The sequence below is a fragment of the Cervus elaphus genome, chromosome X, assembly GCF_910594005.1.
Source record: "Cervus elaphus chromosome X, mCerEla1.1, whole genome shotgun sequence".
In the NCBI taxonomy this organism is placed as follows: Eukaryota; Metazoa; Chordata; class Mammalia; order Artiodactyla; family Cervidae; genus Cervus; species Cervus elaphus.
In genome coordinates, this window is record NC_057848.1 from 81,652,227 (window position 1) to 81,676,156 (window position 23,930).

Genomic DNA, 23,930 nt, shown 5'->3' on the forward strand with positions numbered 1-23,930 from the left:
TCCAGGGAAAATGCTAAAGCTTCATCATGCCCATGTTAGAAGAATTAGGTTGACTGCAGTAAGCATACTGATGGTAGTGGCAAACCCAGGTGAGTGAGCACTTCCATTCTGCCAGACACTAGGCTAAGTGGTTTACGTACATTACTGCCTTTCATCTTCACAAGCCTATGAGGTCAGTTCTACTACCATCATCTTACAGAGGCAGAAACTGATGTTTAAAGAGGTCAAATAATTTGTCCCAAGGCACCCATTAGGAAATGACAGAACTGCTCTTCAGACTAAACCAAGTTCCAACTCCATAACTCACGGTCTTAACTCCTACCCTATATGGTCTCACCAGGAAGTATAAACCAACTAGCCTATAATTGTTTCTGAGAGAGAGAAACCTGGCACATAATAAGCATCAGTCTCACAACCCCATCTGGAGCACCAGACACTGTCTAAGGCTGCATCATTTGCTGTTATGCATTGCATATGGCCTTATGTCCAAGGGGACCACCTCAGGCACTTTGTGGGTCTTTGACAGGATTCTAAGGTTCGGCTTATTAGTCATGGCACTGGAAGCAATCTTAAAGAACCTCTAGTCCAATCCTAATTGTTATACAGATTAGGTATTTGGTACAGAGAGGTTAAATGACTTGCTGAAGACTGTAGAGCTGATCACTGACAGACATACTCCTAAAATCCAGATCTCCTATATGCCTGAGCCAGTGTGCTATCTTCCCTGCTCCAATATACTACACCCTCTCTGGGTCTTCTCTGGGCACTCTTGACCCACCTGTACTTGTGCTTGCATAGTTGCTAAGTTGCTTCAGTCATGTCCAACTCTGTGCGACACTATGGACTATAGCCCACCAGGCTCCTCTGTCCATGGGATTCTCTGGGGAAGACTACTGGAGTTGGTTGTCATGCCATCTTCCAGGGGATCTTCCCAACCCAGGTATTGAACCCACAACTCTTCCATCTCCTGAATTGGGAGGTGGGTTCTTTACCACTAGCACCACCTGGTAAGCCCCTCTTGACCCCACCTACATTCCTCCAACTTGTCCAATAAATATCACTGGAGAATTCTGCTGACAATCATTTCAACCCAGGGATATAGCAAAAGTCTCAACTGAAGAGGAGTTTATCAGACAGGAGACTATAATTCAACAAACCAAGGTTCTTCACTCACGCTGCTCTTTACAGCATTATGTCTTAGGCAGGCATACTTTTTCAGCCAAGAGGGGAAGAAAGTATGGCTAAAAGGGATTAGGAGTGCTATCTATGAATATGAGCAGGGTGAAGAATTTAGGTTGAAACAACCTCTGACAAAAGTGAATTTTAGTATATTGGCATACTTTCCTTTCTACAATATACGTGTTCCTGGGTGTCAACCAAATTTTCCTACAGAAAGTCTATTAATCAAAAATATTTAAAGAATATCCCCTCAATACAGCCAGGAAAACCTTATTTATTTTGAGTGAATAATTTGGTTGCTGCAGGGTGTTACCATACTTTCCAAACCCTTTATCAAGCTGGATGACCTGGCAATAACCCCCAGTGAAGACAAGAAGAAGAGCACATACCTCACAGGCTTGTTTTGAGGATCAAAGAGGACAAGCCAGGGCCAAAATGCTAGGCAGGGTGCCTGGCACATAATAAGTAGCTCATGAAATGTTACCTACTATTATTATGATTAGGGGAGGATCTTAGATCATCAGATAGCTATACTTCCATACTGGAAGAAGTATCCTTCTTTCTGCAAAGAATAACCCAAGGAGAGGTGTCTTAGATTCTAAAGTACAAACAGTATAGAGAAAGAATCTAGGGTAATTATAGGGCTCCCCTGGTGGCACAGCTGATAAAGAATCCACCTGCAATGCAGGAGACCCCGGTTTGATTCCTGAGTTGGGAAGACCCCCTGGAGAAAGGATAGGCTATCCACTCCAATATTCATGGGCTTCCCTGGTGGCTCAGACAGTAAAGAATCCACCTGCAAGACCTGGGTTTGATCCCTGGGTTGGGAAGAACTCCTGGAGAAGGGCATGGCAAGTCACTCCAGCATTCTTGCCTGGAGAATCCCCATGAACAGAGGAGCCTGATGGGCAACAGTCCATGGGGTCACAAAGAGTCAGACATGACTGAGTGACAGCACAGGGTGATTATAACCACCACTTCCCAGAGCCTCGTCTTTGAGAATCCTAAAATCTGCAAAAAAAAAAAAAAAGTCTTACAAACCTGTCTCAGTGTGTCAGCCCAAGGACGAAGATTAATGAGAGCTTCTTGAGCCTTGGGGGCAAATTTTCTTTCAGGCAAATGGTTGCCTTGGAGTTTCTCTCCTTTCATTGTCAAGGTCTTGGCCTGCCTCCTCCAGGACTTGTAAAGTCTAGCTCCTGTCAGAGACACTTCAAATATATGACCCTGGCTCATCATTCAACGAGCCCTATGTGGCTCTGGGTACTTGTCCATTTCGTCTTGCAAGACAGGCCTGGGCTTTTGGATTAGAGAATTCCATGTGTATAGGTAGAGATGCTGTGTTCTGAATGGTTTTTACTCCTGAAATCTTGTCACCACTCTTCATACACTGTTACTACCCATCCTAGTGTGCAATCAGTAGGGTTGGTATCCAGTAGGATCTGCAGAACATGGGTCAGAGATTCAGTACACTGTTAAGAGTTAAGGAAGAACTGCGGTGATTTAGGATTGGATATGGAAACCAAGAACAGGTAACCTAGTCACAAATCCCTGGGAAATTTGAGCTTTTGGTGCTTGAACCATCCCAGTTGTGTTTCAAATATCACTCTTTCCTCCCAGTATCCTATTAAAACCACTCATCTTCAAGGCAGTTGCAACTGGCAAGACTTAAATACACCACTCAGGAGAATTTTGCCAACTAGCATTTTTAACTATAAAACACCATTGGCTATGGGTGGGATAGGGCTCAAGTCGGGATTCACTGCTTTGTCATTCACCCCTATAAACTCTTCATTGGATAGCCCAAACTTGGGATTTCTGACAGGAAAGGGTGCAGAAAACAGGTGTTCTATCGCCCACCATCCCAACATCCCACTTCATTTTCACAGGTGCACCTAAAAGAAATACAGCCATGGCACGTCTGACCCATGCCTATTCCTTTAACTATAATAATCCATCCTCCCACTCCCCTGGCTTTTTCTCTTTTATCAAGCCCTATGGGAAACACAGGTGGAGTTAATATCCCAGGCGAGAGAGAAAGCAGCAGAAACTTCCTGCTGTTGGGAAGGAGACAGTATCAGCTGAGGGTTGTGGGAGTCAGGGGGCTTGTACTTCCACTCTAGTGCTCCTGGAATGCCTGGCTCAGGTCCCAGGAACCCAGGAGGCTCTGCGGTCGGGTGGTGAGCAAAGCAATGTTAACAAAGCGCTCTGTTAACTGTGCTGGGTGATGATGACTCAAGAATCCCACACAATCCCACGCTCCTGCTAGTCACCACTTCCAGGAATTAAAATAGACCTCTGGTGCTAAGAGACAGCAGGCCTTTTCTATCTGCTCAAAAAAATGAGCCCAGCCTTAAGGACTATCCTGCTATTTGATACAATGGAATATTACACAGCCATTAAAGATACCAATTATGTGCACTGTGCAGTTGGGAACCAGAATGTGAAATAATGTTACACGAAAACAGCACAATAGGAAATAGGTACACATGCTGATCAGAACTATGGAAAAAACACGTTGAAGAATTCATCCCTAAAGTACCAAAGAGAATGAAGAGCACCACAGTCCTTTGAGTTTCCACCCCTACCCCCAACAACACCTTGTATTATAATACACTTTTTAAAATTGTTGTGCTGGTCATGCTAGGTTACTAAGGCATCTGCCTTTTTAAATGACACAAGAGTTAACTCTGCAGATTATTTGATTCACGGAATAAATAAGAATTGAATGCTAAGGGGGCTGATGCTTTAAAATGGGCTTCCCAGGTGGCACAGTGGTAAACAACCTGCCTGCCAATGCAGGAGACGAAAAGAGACATGGGTTTGATCCCTGGGTTCAGAAGATCCCCTGGAGTAGGAAATGGCAACCCACTCCAGTATTCTTGGCTGGGAAATTCCACAGAGGAGCCTGGTGGGCTACAGTCCATGAAGTTGCAAACAGTCAGACGTGACTGAGCACATATACACCATTTCAGGTTTAGCACTCCAATGAAAAATTCCTTCAAAACATCTAGTCCACCAAGCTCCAATATGGGAGTTTAAGGAAACATGTGTTTGGACCTCTTTTAAGTGGGATTGCTGTGTTTTGAACTAAGCTAGCTTATAAGGAGAGAAAGGAACTATTTTTGGATAGGCTTCCAGAAATCCCTTATTGAAGAAGAATTGCTAAATGCTTTCCCCCAGCCCTACCCTTGTCTCTGGTAGTGCTTATTACACTTAGCCAAACATCTAGCACATATATGGGTGTCTGGGTAAGCACTATTCTCTTTCTGGAGCCCTGGCCTCAAGCCCTGCCCAGACTTGGTTTTTTTTTTAGAATTAGCTTTCAATCAGTACATCTAGTAAGACTATGTGTAGTCTTTTCTTTATTAAAATAGAAAACTTTGTATTCTGAAATTTTAGATTTATGGAAGATTTGTAAATATAGTACGAAGAGGTCCCATATACCACTCACCCAACTTCCCCTAACATTAAGACACATATAACTCTGGTAGGTTGATCAAAACTATGATATTAACATTAGCACAATACTATTTATTAAACTATAGACTTAATTCAGATTTCACCAGTTTTCCCAATAATGTCCTTCTTCTGTGCAGGGTCTAATCCAGGATCCTATGCAGTGACTATAGTAGTTTAGTTAAAACAAACAAACAAACAAACCTAGAAACAATTCTCCTTTTAGGAGGTGAAACAGGTAAGCCAGTAAGTGACTGGCCAATTTATGATCCTGAGCTATTCTACTCATGAGGGAACTCTATCACTTCTGTACCAAAGCTCTGAATTTGTGACACCTCTCATCATGGTTATTTTCAGAAAACATGTCTTACATCAGCACTTCTCACAGTAGTACAAAGGGATTTGACAAGTGGGTTATTTTAGCAACCAATATTATGGGGGTGACAAAATGAGCAGGATGGCCTTATCTGTTTCCTATGTGTCATTTTTCTTCAAACTGTATTTAAACGTCTAACAAGAAGCTGTAATATTTGACTGTAACATAAATGCTGAGAACACCCACACCAGCACAGGGACTCTCTCCAACGTGTATTTTGTTTTGTTTGCCCGAAATGAAGTATTGAAATCTTACAGAAACCAAACTGAATAAGTTATTTTGACTCTTTGTGAATCTCAAGACAGGAAAGGGAAATGAGGCTATGATATCCATTTATTCCTTCAACAAATAATTGGATTATTAAGAATAATTCCCCCCTTAATCCAAGCAAACTAGGTGCCAGGCAATTTGCAAAGTGCTTCACAAATATTGTTTCACTGAATAAATCACAACAATCTCATGAAGTAAGTACCATTACCATTCTTTTACAGACAGAGGGGCAGGGAACAGAGGATAAGTAACTCACCCAAATTCACACGGCATGTAAAAGTGATGGAGCCAGAATTCAAGACTAGGTCAGCCTGATTCCACAGCTTGTCATCTTGGCCAGTATGCTATATTGTTGCTCTGAGCACCTGCTACATTTCATACACTGGCTTGGGTGCTGGACAGAAATACAATAGTGAACAGTCCTTATTCCCTCAAATCTTATTCTAGTTGAAGGACAGAGACCCTTAAATAGGTAAATAACAGCCCTCTCTTCTCCTTAGGTATTCCTTGGATTGGTTACAAGGTGAGCAGTAAATACAAACAGTGAATCCCAACACCTTTATATATTTAAATTCCCTCCGTGTACCCTGAAGATCTCTGACAGAAATGGACTAGAGGATATTGACATATTCTTTCATTTTGTGGCTCTGGGCAAGGTGTCAGCATCCCTCCCCACCCACTTAGTCTCCTTTGATGAAAAATATATATGAAAATGCATATAACAATGAAATCAAATCAGCTGATGGAAATTTTTAAGTCTGGTACATAATAATTATGCTCCAATTCAGCTGTCCTTGAACTTGCATTAATTGGTGAGCTCTAAGGGAGCTTCAATTGGTTCATGACTATACTTTATGGCATGCCATTTTGAAATATATTTCTCAGAAAAATGACAATGATGACCCTGTAAATTATAAACTGGAAATGTGATTTGAAAAGTGAAGGACTGAAAGTCATTTTTTTAAATTTATTTTTATTAGTTGGAGGCTAATTACTTTACAATTTTGTAGTGGTTTTTGCCATACATTGACATGAATCAGCCATGGATTTACATGTATTCCCCATCCCGATCCCCCCTCCCGCCTCCCTCCCCATCCCATCCCTCTGGGTCTTCCCAGTGCACCAGCCCTGAGCACTTGTCTCATGCATCCAGCCGGGGCTGGTGGTCTGTTTCACCCTAGATAATATACATGTTTCGATGCTGATCTCTCGAAACATCCCACCCTCGCCTTCTTCCACAGAGTCCAAAAGTCTGTTCTGTACATCTGTGTCTCTTTTTCTGTTTTGCATATAGGGTTATCGTTACCATCTTTTTAAATTCCATATATATGCATTACTATGCTGTACTGGTCTTTTATCTTTCTGGCTTACTTCACTCTGTATAATGGGCTCCAGTTTCATCCATCTCATTAGAACTGATTCAAATGAATTCTTTTTAATGGCTGGGTAATATTCCATTGTGTATATGTACCATAGCTTCCTTATCCATTCGTCTGCTGATGGGCATCTAGGTTGCTTCCATGTCCTGGCTATTATAAACAGTGCCACGATGAACATTGGGGTACACATCTCTCTTTCAGATCTGGTTTCGTCAGTGTGTCTGCCCAGGAGTGGGATTGCTGGGTCATATGGCAGTTCTATTTCCAGTTTTTTAAGGAATCTCCACACTGTTCTCCATAGTGGCTGTACTAGTTTGCATTCCCACCAACAGTGTAAGAGGGTTCCCTTTTCTCCACACCCTCTCCAGCATTTATTGCTTGGAGACTTTTGGATAGCAGCCATCCTGACTGGCATGTAACAGTACCTCACTGTGGTTTTGATTTGCATTTCTCTGATAATGAGTGATGTTGAGCATCTTTTCATGTGTTTGTTAGCCATTGTTAGTCTTCTTTGGAGAAATGTCTGTTTAGTTCTTTGGCCCATTTTTTGATTGGGTCATTTATTTTTCTGGAATTGAGCTGCAGGAGCTGCTTGTGTATTTTTGAGATTAACCCTTTGTCTGTTGCTTCGTTTGCTATTATTTTCTCCCATTCTGAGGGCTGTCTTTTCACCTTGCTTATAGTTTCCTTTGTTGTGCAAAAGCTTTTAAGTTTAATTAGGTCCCATTTGTGTATTTTTGCTTTTATTTCCAATATTCTGGGAGGTGGGTCATAGAGGATCCTGCTGTGATTTATGTCGGAAAGTGTTTTGCCTATGTTCTCCTCTTAAGAGTTTTATAGTTTCTGGTCTTACACTTAGATCTTTAATCCATTTTGAGTTTATTTTTGTGTATGGTGCTAGAAAGTGTTTTAGTTTCATTCTTTTACAAGTGGTTGACCAGTTTTCCCAGCACCACTTGTTAAAGAGGTTGTCTTTTTTCCATTGTATATCCTTGCCTCCTTTGTCAAAGATAAGGTGTCCATAGGTTCGTGGATTTATCTCTGGGCTTTCAATTCTGTTCCATTGATCTATATTTCTGTCTTTGTGCCAGTACCATACTGTCTTGATGACTGTGGCTTTGTAGTAGAGTCTGAAGTCAGGCAGGTTGAGTCCTCCAGTTCCATTCTTCTTTCTCAAGATTGCTTTGGCTATTCGAGGTTTTTTTGTATTTCCACACAAATTGTGAAATTATTTGTTCTAGTTCTGTGAAAAATACCATTGGTAGCTTGATAGGGATTGCATTGAATCTATAGATTGCTTTGGGTAGTATAGTCATTTTCACAATATTGATTCTTTCAATCCATGAACACGGTATATTTCTCCATCTATTTGTATCCTCTTTGATTTCTTTCATCAGTGGTTTATAGTTTTCTATATATAGGTCTTTCATTTCTTTAGGTAGATATACTCCTAAGTATTTTATTCTTTTTGTTGCAATGGTGAATGGTATTGTTTCCTTAATTTCTCTTTCTGTTTTCTCATTGTTAGCATATAGGAATGCAAGGGATTTCTGTGTGTTAATTTTATATCCTGCAACATTACTGTGTTCATTGATTAGCTGCAGTAATTTTCTGGTAGAGTCTTTAGGGTTTTCTATGTAGAGGATCATGTCGTCTGCAAACAGTGAGAGCTTTACTTCTTTTCCTATCTGGTTTCTTTTTATTTCTTTTTCTGCTCTGATTGCTGTGGCCAACACTTCCAAAACTATGTTGAATAGTAGTGGTGAGAGTGGACACCCTTGTCTTGTTCCTGACTTTAAGGGAAATGCTTTCAATTTCTCACCATTGAGGATAATGTTTGCTGTGGGTTTGTCATATATAGCTTTTATTATGTTGAGGTATGTTCCTTCTATGCCTGCTTTCTGGAGAGTTTTAATCATAAATAGATGTTGAATTTTATCAAAGGCTTTTTCTGCATCTATTGAGATAATCATATGGTTTTTATCTTTCAATTTGTTAATATTAACTTTCCAAAACTGAAACAGGAAGAAATAGAAGATCTTAACAGACCCATCACAAGCACAGAAATCGAAACTGTAATCAGAAATCTTCCAGCAAACAAAAGCCCAGGACCAGATGGCTTCACAGCTGAATTCTACCAAAAATTTAGAGAAGAGCTAACACCTATCTTACTCAAACTCTTCCAGAAAATTGCAGAAGAAGGCAAACTTCCAAACTCATTCTATTAGGCCACCATCACCCTAATACCAAATCCAGACAAGGATGCCACAAAAAAAGAAAACTACAGGCCAATATCACTGATGAACATAGATGCAAAAATCCTTAACAAAATTCTAGCAAACAGAATCCAATAACATATTTAAAAGATCATACATCATGACCAAGTGGGCTTTATCCCAGGAATGCAAGGATTCTTTAATATCTGCAAATCAATCAATGAAAGTCTTAAATCTCAGCAAATGACAATCATTCTCTCCTCTTTCCCAACTTCCAAACATCAAATACCCTAACCCAGTGGTTTTCAATGCTGGCTGCATATGGGAATCACTGGGGAAACTTCAAAATTACTAATGCCTGTGCCCATCCCCAGAGATTGTAATGATTTAATTATCTGAGGTGTGGCTTGGGTTTTGGAAGTTTTAAAAGATACCCAGGGAATTTTAATGTGCAGACAAATTTGGGAACTATGGCCCTTATTGGAGGATCATAACCCTGGCAGTGGACTTCCCAGGTGGCGCTAGTGGTAAAGAACCCACATACCAATGCAGGTAGACAGAAGAGACACAGGTTCGATTCCTAGGTCAGGAAGATCCCCTGGAGGAGGACACAGCAACCCACTCCAGTATTCATGCCTGGAGAATCCCACGGACAGAGGAGCCTGACAGGCTGCAGTCCATTGGGTCGCATAGTCAGACATGACTGATGCAACTTAGCACACACATGCAATCCTGGCTGTGGGCTTCCTCTGTGGCTCAGCAGTAAAGAATCCATCCACAGTGTGGGAGATGTAAGAGATGCAGGTCTGATCCCTGGGTCAAGAAGATCTCCTGGAGGAAAGCATGGCAACCTATACCAGTATTCTTGCCTGGAGAATCCCATGGACAGAGGATCCTGGTAGGCTACAGTCCGTAGGGTCACAAAGAGTTGGACATGACTGAAGTAACTTAGAAAGCAAGCAAGCAACACTGACTTCATGTTAGAATCACGTTCAGGGAATATTTTAAAAATCCTGATGCTTGGGCCACATCCCAGACCAATTAAATTAGAAGATCTAGGGGTAGGGCCCAAGTCCCAGAAACCAGGATTTTCTGAAAAGCTCCCAGAGGTAGTTCAATGTTCAGCCAAGACTGGGAAGCATGGTTGTGCGTGCAACTTCACACCTGTAATAAAGGCGATGGTAGAATTTGCACTCAGAGGTTCAGCAACTCTTAAGATGAGCCTAATGAGAAGCCAGTTCTAGACACCAGGTAGGAAGCAGGCTGAGAACAAACCCTTAGAATAACTGTCCTACTTTAATATCAATAAAATGAGCTCACCTTTTCTTGCCATGTATGTGAGCCACTTTAAGGCTTATTTAGGACCACTAGCAACTGATGGTTCTATGCCTGACTCCCTACCACACCTACCAAAATAACTGCAGAGAGAATGGGAAAGAAAGTGCTTTAAGGGGATGCAAACCTTTGCAAAGGACTGCAAACCAGTGCTCAGAGACCCTGCATGGATATAGACAAGGAGAAACCACAAAAGCAAGTTATTTAGCCTACACATTACCCAACCAGTTAGGTTTTCAAATTTCTTTTATTGGAGTATAGTTGATTTACAATGTTGTGTTAGTTTCTGCTGCACAAAAAAGTGAATCTGTTATACATATACCTCAACTAGTTAGTTTTTATCTGCAACTTGATGTGCATTTTTACTCATCAAGCCAAATGCTGGGTTTGGAGGGGAAAAAAAAGCCCTAGCACAAGATTCTCATCCTTATTACACATTAGAGCCATCTGAGGAGGTTTTAAAATAATGATGCTAGGGCCACACCCAAAGTGAATTAAATCAGAATCTCTGAGGGCATGACACCCAGAAATCTGTTTTAAAATGTCTCCGGGTGGAAAGGTGAGGGAGAGGGATAAATTAGGAGGTTGGGATTAACATATACACACTATATATTAATACTATATGTAAAATAGATAATCGACAAAAACCTACTGTATAGCAGAGGGAACTCCATACTCTGTAAAAACCTATATGGGAAAAGATTCTGAAAAAGAATAGACATATATATATATATATATATATGTATATGTATATATGGGCTTCCCTTGTGGCTCAGCTGGTAAAGAATCCACCTGCAATGCAGGAGACCTGGGTTCGATCCCTGGGTTGGAAAGATCCCCTGGAGAAGGAAAAGGCAAGCCTCTCCAGTATTCTGGCCTGAAGAATTCCACGGACTGTATTGTACATGAGGTCGCAGAGTCGGACACAACTGAGCGACTTTCACTTTCACATATGTATATATATATATATATATATATATATGTGTGTGTGTGTGTGTGTGTGTGTATGTGTGTAACTTAATCACTTTGCTTTATACCTGAAACTAACCCAACATTGTAATACAACTACACTCTAATAAAAATAAAAATTAAAACACATAGTTTGATTAAAAATACTTTTAAGAGTAAAAATTGCTTTAAAGTGCTTAAAAAAAAAAAGGTCCCCAGATGATTCTAATGTTGCAACCATAAAACAAAGAATGTTGCCCACCATCCACTCCTACCTAAAGTACCCCGAAAGGAATTCAGGGCAAAGGTCAGGAACGAGGCATTCTATGCTCTTGGAAAAAAAGGCCTATAGTTAGATATTTTCAGGAAAAAATTTTATGTACTCAGGTTTTTGCATCTTCCCATACCCAGAAAAGCACTAAAATCACTAACTGAGATACCTGTTCCTCGTGACAAGCAGCAACCTTCTACTGGGACGTGTGCTTGATCGCTCATACCACCTCCTCCGTAATCACATACATGCTGACTTCTCCCCGGCTACCTCATCAGAGCAGTTCCTCAGAGCTATCTGAGAGGCTATCTCCTGGGCTACAACCCTCAGTAAGTCCCCAAATAAAACTGAACTCACAGCTCGCAGATTGTATGTTTTTATTTCCGTTGACACAACCAAGGTTGCGAACTGTCATTCTAAAGCAGTGGTTCTCAAACTTGAGTGTACATTACAATCACACACATTCAGTAAAACACAAAAAGCTGGGTCTCACTCTCAGAGGTTCTAATCCAGTTAGGGTGGAACCTGGAAGTCTGCATTTCAAACAAGCTCCTAGATGATGCCAATGCTGTTGGTCTAGGGACCACACCTTGAAAGGCAGAGCCCCACATGGACCACTGGTTCTCAGCCTTTGCTGCACATAAGAATTACCAGGGGGAGGGGGTTGCATTTTAAAAATACAGATGCCTGAGCTCTTCCCTAAACTAATTAAACTGGAATACCTGAGGTCCAGTGATCAGTATTTTTAAAGGTGATACTAATGTGCGCTGAAGTTTGTTATCCTAGACCTAGATATTTTACAGTTGCAAAAGATCATTTAGTATAAACCCTTGAATTTCCTGAGAATTTAGAGGTACGTTAGCTACTACTGGTCCACAAACCCCAATTTCTACTATTCTCCCGTAATCATCACTAGGTATTAACTATGTGAACTGTAAATCAACTATACTTCAAGAAAAAATAATAAAAATCAACGTGACCAATTTAGGGTGACCAACTTGTCCTGGTTTGCCTAGGATGCTCCTGATTTTAGCACTGAAAGTCCCAGATTCAAAGTAAATCAGGATAGTTGGTCATTACAGTTATGTTTTGCAGCTCACAGACTGGAATACAGTACTATTAGATTTTGCTTCTAACATCCAGCATCCAGATCTTGGTTTCTAAATACCATTCTCTAATAAAAGGGATCAGGGCTCCTTGGAAATGGCTGATTTCAGAACTAAAGCAGAGAAATGTATGACGAACCCAGGAATCTTCTGTCAGAATCTAAGTTAGTGATCAAAGACTCATGGAAGCATGTCTAAAGGACTAAAGGGACTCCTATTGGCAAAACTGGAGAAAATTTGAGCATTACAAAGAAAATAATGGAACTGGATGGAAAACATTAAATTTAAGTAACACTGAATTAAGTGATATCCAAAAAAATAAATAAATCTACCTCTCCACTATTGAAAGTAACTATTATATCAACTTGCTCTGAAAATTGGTATTTGAGGGGAAAGAATCTGGCTTTTACCTGGCCCTTTTGGGTCATATCCTATGGATAAGAAAAAGCTCATCTTTACAGAAGAATGCCAGCTAACAAATGTAGACCGGATGACAGAATTAGAAAATCACCATTCTGCAACCCCAATTAAATCACAAAATCAGGAAATACATTTTAAAAATTAGAAGAAAAAATTACTGAGTCAGGAAACAGTAACTGATGGATGCTGAATTTTAAGGTAAGAGGTAACTGAGGAACAGGACAGTCACAAGGTACCAAAGTAAGGCCAGATTTATTGTTAATTAGGAAGAGAAAATTAAAATTACATGGAGAGTTCTGAGGGCCACGACCTTAACCACCATCTTTACTATGAGTGGACAATTGCCAGTGTGTACCTCTTAATGGGATGCTACATGAAGTATGCAGAATATTTATGAAGCATTCTTATCAAAATTGAATCTAGTGAGGTAGATAAACCTAGATCCTGTTATACGGAGTGAACTAAGTCAGAAAGGGAAAAACAAATATCATGTGCTGCGCTTAGTCACTCAGTTGTGTCCGACTCTTTGTGACACCATGGACTGTAGCCCACAGTCTCCTCTGTCTCCTCTGTCCATGGGGATTCTCTCCAGGCAAGAATACTGGAGTGGGTTGTCATGCCCTCCTCCAGGGGATCTTCCCGACCCAGGAATCAAATCCAGATCTCTTGCACTGCAATCAGATTCTTTACTGTTTGAGCCACCAGGGAAGCCCAAGAATACTAGAGTTGGTAGCCTATCCCTTCTCAGGGGATCTTCCCAACCCAGGAACTGAACCGGGATGTCCTGCATTGTAGGCAGATTCTTTACCAGCTGAGATATTAATGCATATATATGGAATCTAGGAAAATGATACTGATGAATCTATTTGCAGGGAAGGAATAGCAACGCAAATGTAGAAAACAGACTTGTGAACACAGTAGGGGAAGGAGAGGGTAGGATGAATTGAGAAGCTAGAATTGACATATACACACTATCAGGTGTAAAATAGTTAATGGGAAGCTACTATATAACACAGAGAGCCCAGCCTGGCACTCTGTCACAACCTTGAGGAGTGGAATGGGAAGGGGGAGGGAGATTCATTAGGGAGGGGATATATATATAATTATGGCTGATTTACGTTGTTGCACAGCAGAAACATTGTAAACACAACATTGTAAAGCAATTATCCTCCATTTAAAAATAAATTAAAAAAAAAACTGGATCTAATCAAGCCTCTAAACCCAACAATTTCCAGTTTATAGGAAACTCGGGGGCTGGAAGGGAAAGCTAAACACAATCTTAAGAAAACAAACCATCCTGGTTTGCCCAGGACTGAGGACTCTCCAGGATGTTAGGGTCAGTGTTAAACCAGGAGAATCCTAGGCAAACCAGGACAGTTAGGCACATACACTACAATCAGACAGATTCATAAGTGGGGTAGACCTGGTCTCTAAAAGTCCATGCCATTAACAAAAAGTGAGCAAACTGTTTTACATTAAAAGACACTAAAGAGAGACCATACTCAAATGCAACATGTGAACCGACCATAAAAGACATTCGGGGGACAGCTGGGGAAATCTGAATATAGAGCAGTACTACTCAGGCAGCCCAGAGATGTAAATGAACCATGTCATAAAGTACAGGATTTAATCTGCCTGACATATTTCTGGAAATGAAACTTCCTCAATGAAGGATGTAGTGCACTGATACACACTCTGGTGCAAGCTCCTTATCTTAGGAAAATGCTAATATTTGTTGAATCCTGGAGGTGGGTATACTGCCATTCATTGTATTCAGATCAGTTCAGTCACTCAGTCGTGTCTCTTTGCGACCCCATGGACTACAGCACACCAGGCTTGGCCAAAAAGTTCATCCAGGTGTTTTCATAAGATATTCCAGAAAAACCCAAACAAACTTTTTGGCCAACCCAATACTTATTCTTTCAACTTTCCTGTATGTTTAAAAGTTTCCATTATGAAAATGATGAAAGCACAAAATCTAAAATCATATTACTTACACAATGTACACTAACAACAGTTACCACAAAGCTGATTATCTACAACTAATCCTATATTTATTCATTAGATATTCCTCAGGGAATAGCTAAATTAAAAATAGAAAAATGAGTTAGCCAAAAGAAAAAAACACATTCCATGCTGAGGAAACAGAATGTAGAAAGGACCAGAATGGAAGAAATTTAACTTTTTCAAGGAAAGGAACTCAATGTATATAGAAAAATGAGGCTACCCAGATGATGAAAGGGCTGTGAGGCTCTATGAAGAAGGGTCTTTATTTTATTTAGGACTTTATTTTAAAAACAAGAAGCCCATGACAGACAGATTTCAAGCACTGGAGAAACAATGAGAATGGCACTTTAGAAAACTCACTCTGGCTACAGAGAATGGAATGGATGGGGGCAAGCATGAATACAGCTGCACAAGTTGGGAAGATGGCCGTTTCAATAATAACCTGGTGCAAGATGATGTAACCTGCAGGATGGAGACTTGGTGATCTGCTGCATGTGGGCAGAGGGTATAGGAAAAGGACTCAGATGTAATTCCCAGGCTTCTAGCTTGAGTGACTGAGTAGATTGTTATATTCATCAAGATTGAAAATACAGAAGCAAGAACAGGTTTGGAGGAAAGATGTAAAGTACATAAATTAGATGCTTTGAGTTCAGAGTACCTAAAAGATATCCAGGAAGAATCTACCTTGTAGGCAGTTGAATATGAGAATGAGAAAGATAACTCTGACTTCCAGTTTACATTTAGTAGATAGGGAACAAAGGAGGAGAAAATAAGTCATTTTACATTTATGCTTTATATTAAAATTTTTCCATTATAAAAATAATATACTAATATTATTTACATAAAATAAAAATGCAGAAATGGAAACATATGTCTATAATATATAAACATATATTATTTTCATAAAATGAAAAATAGGGAAATGGAAATAACACTTATTTGACTACCATTAATCAACACTCTTTATCATTTGAGACTATTTCCTTCTAATATTTTTATATGGATATTCATACAATGGGGCTTCCCTTGTGGCTCAACTGTTAAAGAACCCGCCTGCAATGCAGGAGACCTGGGTTTGATCCCTGGGTTGGGAAGATCCCCTGGAGAAGGGAAAGGCTACCCACTCCAGTATTCTGGCCTGGAGAATTCCATGGACTGTATAGTCCATGGGGTCGCAAAGAGTTGGACACAACTGAATGACTTTCGCTTTTTCTTTTCATACAGTAGCTTTAAAAGCCGTATTTTTCTGACAAAGAGGCTTCTCTAGAGGTATTTATGCTTGACAAGAATTAGAAACACTAGGTGACCTGATATCACTTTGTAAATCAGACAGTGCTTGCTAAGTTACAAGTCCTTAGGCTGTTAAGATTCAAAACATAATTTAACTATTTTTAAATTATTAAATTTAATTAAATTAGGCTACTAAGATTCAAAACATAATTTGCCTGTTTTTCTGAAACTCTTCCAAAAAATTGCAGAGAAAGGAACACTTCCAAACTCATTCTACGAGGCCACAAACACCCTGATACCAAAACCAGGCAAAGACAACATGAAAAAAGAAAATTACAGGCCAATATCACTGATGAACATAGACGCAAAACTCCTCAACAAAATTCTAGCAAACAGAATTCAACAGCACATTAAAAAGCTCATACATCATGATCAAGTCGGGTTTACTCCAGGGATGCAAGGATTCTTCAATATACACAAATCAATCAATGTGATACACCATATTAACAAACAGAAAGATAAAAACCATATGATCATCTCAATAGATGCAGAAAGAGACTTTGACAAAATTCAGCATCCATTATGATAAAAATGCTTCAAAAAATGGGCATAAAATGAACCTACCTCAACACAGTAAAGGTCATACACGAAAAGCCCACAAATATTATTCTCAATGGTGAAAAACTAAAAGCATTCCCTCTAAGACCAAGGACAAGACCAGGGTGTCCACTCTCACCACTATTAGTCAACATAGTTTTGGAAGTTCTAGCTATGGCAGTTAGAGAAGAAAAAGAAATAAAGGGAATCCAGATTGGAAAAGAAGAAGTAAAACTCACCGTTTGCAGATGACATGATACTATACATAGAAAACACAAAAGAGACTATCAGAAAATTACTAGAGCTAATCAGTGAATATAGCAAAGTCATGGGATACAAGGTTAATACACAGAAATCACTTGCACTCCTATATACTAACAATGAAAACTCAGAGAAATTAAGGAATCAATCCCATTCACCATTGCAACAAAAAGAATTAAATATCTAGGAATAAATCTACCTAAGGAGATAAAAGACCTGTATATGGAAAACTATAAGACACCAATCAAAGAAATAAAAAACGACATAAACAGATGGAGAGATACTCCATGTTCCTGGGTAGGAAGAAACAATATTGTGAAAATGACTAAACTACCAAATGCAATCTGCAAATTCAATGTGAATCCTATCAAATTACCAATGGCATTTTTAACAGAACTAGAACAAAAAATTTCACAATTCATATGGAAACACAAAAGACGCTGAATAGCCAAAGCAGTCTTGAGAAAGAAGAATGGAGCTGGACTTCAGGTTATACCACAAGGCTACAGTCATCAAGACAGTATGGTACTGGCACAAAAACAGAAATACATACCAATGGAACAAGATAGAGAACCCAGAGATAAACCCACACACCTATGGGTACCTGATTTTTGACAAAGGAGGTAAGAATATACAATGTGGCAAAGACAGCCTCTTCAATAAGTGGTACTGGGAAAACTGTACAGCCACGTGCAAAAGAATGAAATTAGATCACTACCTAACACCATACACAAAGATAAATTCAAAATGGATTAAAGACCTAAATGTAAGACCAGAAACTATTAAAACTCTTACAGGAGAATATAGGCAGAACACTCGATGACAGAAATCAAAGCAAGATCTTCTATGACCTGCCTCCTAGAGTAATGGGAATAAAAACAAAAATAAACAAGTGGGACCTAATTAAACTTAAAAGCTTTTGCATAGCAAAGGAAACTACAAACAAGGTGAAAAGACAACCCTTAGAATGGGAGAAAATAATAGCAAATGAAACAACTGACAAAGGATTCATTTCCAAAATATACAAGCAGCTCATACAACTCAATGCCAGAAAAGCAAGCAACCCAATCAAAAAGTGGGAAAGGAACATGAAAAGACATTTCTCCCAAGAAGACAGACAGATGGCTAACAAGCACATGAAAAGATGCTCAACATCACTCATTATTAGAGAAATGCAAATCAAAACTACCATGAGATACCACCTCACATCAGTCAGAATGGCCACCATCAAAAAGTCTACAAACAATAAATGCTGGAGAGGGTGTGGAGAAAAGGGAACACTCTTGCATTGCTGGTAGGAATGTAAATTGATACAGCCACTATGGAAGACAGTATGGAGATTCCTTAAAAAGTTAGGAATAAAACCACCATATGACCCAGCAATCCCACTCTGAGGCATATAACCTGAGGAAACCAAAATTGAAAAAGACACATGTATCCCAATGTTCACTACAGCACTATTTACAATAGCTAGAACATGGAAACAACCTAGATGTCCATCAACAGATGAATGGATAAAGAAGCAGTGGTACATATATACAATGGAATAATACTCAGCCATAAAAAGGAATGCATTTGAACCAGTTCCAATGAGGTGGAGGAACCTAGAGCCTTTTATACAGAGTGAAGTAAGTCAGAAAGAGAAATATAAATACTGTATACTGACACATATATATGGAATCTAAAGCAATAGCACTAGTGAATTTATTCTCAGGGCAGCAATGGAGGAACAGACATAGAGAACAAATCTATGGACATGGGGGGAAGAGAGGAGGAAGAAGGGGAGATGTATGGAGAAAGTAACATAGAAATTTACAGTACCATATGTAAAATGCTTCTTGGGGTGTAAAATGTTTCTTCAGGTGTTTCTTGGGACTCCCTTCCAGACGAGCTGCTCTTAGGAATCTTTTCCTGTCTGTGCCTCCCTGAACTCCTGAAAGTTTCCAGTGTTTGTAAGAGATGGTATCATCCAGCATTTGATGAGTCTCTCTGGCAGACTGTAGACCTCGCAGGCAGAAACCTCTACCCAGACGTGGCTGGTCAGCTCTTGTCCCGAGGGGTGGTTGCCTTCTGCTGTCATTTATGGTCATTTATGGACCAACCGTTAATTGAACATTTCAGCCCTTTTCATCTACAGCACCTGAACCTGTCGAACTCTGTGATCGCTGTGTCTACCCTGCACAGTCTTCTGTCTCACTGCTCCAAGTTGCAGAATCTCAGCCTGGAAGGCCTCCAACTTTCAGATCCCATTGTCGATAATCTTGCTCTGAACACAAATTTACTGCGACTAAACCTTTCTGGGTGTTCTGGATTCTCTGAATCTGCCCTGAAGACTTTGCTGAGCAGCTGTTCCAGATTGGATGAACTGAACCTTTCTTGGTGCTATGATTTCACTGAAAAGCATGTACAGGTGGCTGTTGCACATGTGTCAGAGACCATCACCCAGCTAAATCTCAGTGGGTACCAAAAGAATCTGCAGAAATCAGATGTCTCTACCTTAGCTGGAAGATGTCCCAATCTTGTCCACCTAGACTTAAGTGATAGTGTCATGCTGAAAAATGACTGCTTTCCAGAATTTTACCAACTCAACTACCTCCAACACCTATCACTCAGTTGGTGCTATGATGTAATACCTGAAACTTTACTTGAACTTGGAGAAATTACCACATCAAAAACACTACAAGTCTTTGGAATGGTGCCAGACTGTACCCTTCAACTGTTAAAGGAAGCCCTCCCTCATCTACAGATTAATTGCTCCCATTTCACCACCATCGCCAGGCCGACGATTGGCAACAAGAAGAACCAAGAGATATGGGGCATCAAATGACAACTGTCACTGGAGAAGCCCAGTTGTCTATGAAGCCTCTATCGCAAGATGGTGTCTCCTCTTTTCTTTGAACAGGGAAAGTAAGCAGGAAGCCCAACTGTGGAGAGCTCCGCTATTTTTATTCTTGGTTTTCTGTTGCCTTCCTTCTACAGATATATTAGAGAACCACTGGAGAGAGAAAACTATGAAGTGTTGCTTTCTAGAAATGACTATGAAAGCTTTTATCACTGCTATACCCTTAAGAGCCTAAGCTCTATGCTTCTTGAAATTTTAGGAAGAGTGAGCCTATAATTTCAAGATACCTTAAATAGCAAAATTTGAACCACATCTTCCAAGTGCCATTCTTCATAAATCTATTTAGAATCAAGCTTAAAAATCACCACCAGCAAATCATTTTCATAGCCTATATGGCAACTGAACTTTCTTCTATTTAATTTTTCAGCACTGCTTTATTATAAGCACAGGTTGCAAAAAATAATAAGCTATTTGTATTGTAAGCTGAAAAGAATGAGAATCATAGAGTAGCTTTGCAGCAATCTCTTCTAAGGATAGCAAGAAAAACAGACATTTCAACTGTGCCTTTAGATTCACAATCAGGTTGATGGAAACAAACAGCCCCAGGTCATTCACCTTTAAACCTAAATAAAGAAACAAGCAATCGGCCAACCAGAGGCGTAGAATTGGTATAGAATTTAAAGACTCAAGAGACAGATTTCTATAACAGGTTAAGCTGGGGTATCCTCTAGTGCACATCAATGAAGTCTCCTTTCTGTACAGTTGGGAAGGTCCCCTGGAGGAGGAAACAGCAACCCACTCCAGTATTTTTGCCTAGAGAATCCCATGGACAGAGGAGCCTGGTGGGCTACAGTCCATGGGGTCGCAAAAACACTTAATACTTAAGTACTTAATACTTAAGGCAAGAACACTTAATACTAATATTATGTAAAATAGATAGCCAATGGGAATTTGCTGTATGACTCAGGGAACTCAAATAGGGGCTTTAACAGGCTGAAGGGTAGGATAGGGAGGGAGATGGGAGGGAGGCCTTGGAGGGAGGGAACATGGGTGTACCTATGGCTGATTCTTGTTGATGTATGACAGAAAACCACAAAATTCTGTAAAGCAATTACACTTCAATTAAAAATTTAAAAAAATTGTTGGGCACACATCCAAGAACAACTCCAGAGTTGAAGAAATCATGACTAGAGAATGTTAGAGAAATATCCAGTTTGTTATACTATATACTGGATCATTAGGGGGTTCTGGAACTTTCTGCCTCCATATTACACAGCACAATTATAGGTATTCAGTTTCTTCTTTGAAGTTCTCCTTTCCCATAGGGTCTTTACTACAATCACCTCTCCTTCCACAGGTGAGAGGTAATTGGGGGTACTGCTCTTAAGGGTAACCACACTTTTAAAGGCTGTTCTAGCCTAGAAAACCCAAAGGAATGAAGCTCTACTGAGATCACACAGCCACTCTGCAATCACTTCATAGCTTACTCTGCTTTTTGAAAAAGCTAGACTTGTTTCTGGAGAAGGCAATGGCACCCTACTCCAGTACTCTTGCCTGGAAAATCCCATGGACGGAGGAGCCTGGTAGGCTGCAGTCCATGGGGTCGAGAAGAGTCAGACACGACTGAGCAACTTCACTTTCACTTTTCACTTTCATGCATTGGAGAAGGAAATGGCAACCCACTCCAGTGTTCTTGCCTGGAGAATCCCAGGGACAGAGGAGCCTGGTGGGCTGCCATCTCTGGGGTTGCACAGCGTCGGACACGACTGACGCGACTTAGCAGCAGCAGCAGACTTGTTTCTAATTTTAATCCACGGCTACCTCATGAATGCAGAACACATTTAGTAAAATCTCTGGGCAAATACAAATACCCAAGTCAATGTGAAATTATGACCACATACAGAGAAAAGCTCAATTGTCACCCCAGAACCAGATGGAGGAGACAGGCTATAAACTAGGATCAAGGGAGCCGTGACAAGCTGATAGCAAAAGGAAGGAATAGTTCAGATCCACAGCCAAAGAATGGTCACAACCAGGCAAATATGCATGACAGCCAGTGAACCTGAAAACTAAGGTTATAAATCTGCCTTGGGAAGGAGGCCCACTTATTCTTCCTGCTCAAGATCCAAAGATTGGTTTCCTCAGTAATATTTTCAGGGTCTGTGATGTCACAATATGGCAAACCTGGAAGTTACTGACACTTCAGCCTTAACAAAGAGCCGACAGGCTTGTAAGAGGCTGCTTATGGAGTGAAGAGAAGCTCCAGTTCACAGTGCAGGGTGTGGGGGAACAGATCCACAGGCACAGCTTGTCTCAGGATGAAAGTCTTGCCGAGGAGCTTCTTAGTGGAGTTTGGAGGACAGCACAACCTGTAGAAAACAATCCTAGTATCAGTTTAATAAACCAAGGAGAAACTACAGGAATCTAATTCCTTATAATTTAAGCCCTTTCTCTGTGTTCCCACAGCCCCGTGTTTCTCTGTATAATAGCACTTATCATATTTAATGTAACTACCTGTTTGTTTGTTTTTTTTAAACCATCTTCCTCACGGGAGTATATAATCTTTTTAAGGGTAGAAATGAGGCCAAAACTGCTTATTATTCATCTCTGTGTTCTTGGTGTGTGACACAAAGTAGGGGTTCAATGGTAAATGGAGCATCACATATTTTTGTATAATCTGCAAACACTAGGTAATTAATATATATTACTGACTTACTCTATTGAAAATTTAGAACAAAAATTCACCTATAAGCTCATCATTCAGTGAAGAATAACTGCTGCTAACTTTTTAGGATATATCTTCCCAAGTATGTACATTTAAATTGGTGTCTTAAAGTGGAGTCACACTGTACATATTATACATATTGCTTTACCACAATTTCTTCAAGTAATAATGTATCATGAGCATATCTCCACTATATTATATGTAGTTACCTCTTATTTATTGGCTATATGGTATTTCATTAAATAAATGTAATGTAGCTTATTTATCTAATTCTTTGCCACTGGAAATATAAGTTGTTTCTAACCTTTTGCTATTTCAAAAAGTCTCTTCATCAACACTCTGACAGTAAAATTTTTGCATACATTTTTAGTTATGTAGTAGAACTGCTCAGTTGAAGAGTCTGTATGTTTTTAAGGCCCTAAGACATGTATGACTAAACAGTTGTTTAAAAATGTTGTATTAGACTTCCCTGGTGGTCCAGTGGTTAAGAATCTGCCTGTCAATGCAGGAGACATGGATTCTATCCCTGGTCTGGGAAAATTTCACAGGCTCTGAAGCAACTAAGCCCACGTGCCACAACTACTGAGCCTGCACAATGCAACTACAGAAGCCTGCACCCTAGAGCCTTGTGCTCTGCAACAAGAGAAGCCATCACAATGAGAAGCCCACACACCACAACTAGAGAGTAGCCCCTGCTCGCTGCAACTAGAGAAAGCCTGCACAGCAATGAAGACAGCACAGCCAAAATCAATCAATAAATAAAAATTGTAAATGTTGTACTAATTTACACTCGAACCAACAAAGAAGAAGAGTTCTCGTTTCCCTAACACTCAGTAGTTTCAAGCACTGCCCTATCAAAATAAGGAAAAAGACAAGATATGCACTATCATTCCTACACAGGAACATCTTCTATCCAATATAATAAGGGGGAAAAAAGTATTTGAAGGAAAGAGACAAAACTGTTTTTATAAGGTGATCATATGACCAGCTACCAAGAATATGCAAGAGAATCAACTGGAAAATGTATAAAGCAAAGAAAAGAATAGGTAGCTTGACCCAAAATCTCCAATAACCAGTCAGCAAATATCATGAAAAAGGTCCCTTTCATAACAGCAAGAAAAACTTTACAGTATATTAATCTTAAGAAAAAAGACCTAAATTGGAAAAAATTTCAAAAATCACATAAGCCTACAGTAATTTAAGAGACAGGTCACATATCTGAACAGAAAAAACACTGTAAAAATTTCAATTCTCCTTAAATGAATTAATCACTTCAGTGTACTTCCAATCACAAGCCCAAGAATATTTTTGA

The 23,930-nt window shown here is 39.9% G+C and overlaps 1 pseudogene; it reads left to right on the forward strand.

Annotated features, from left to right (window-relative positions):
- Positions 1–70: 70 nt before the first annotated feature.
- On the forward strand, positions 71–19,911 carry LOC122690392 (annotated as a pseudogene).
- The last annotated feature ends 4,019 nt before the right edge of the window (positions 19,912–23,930 follow it).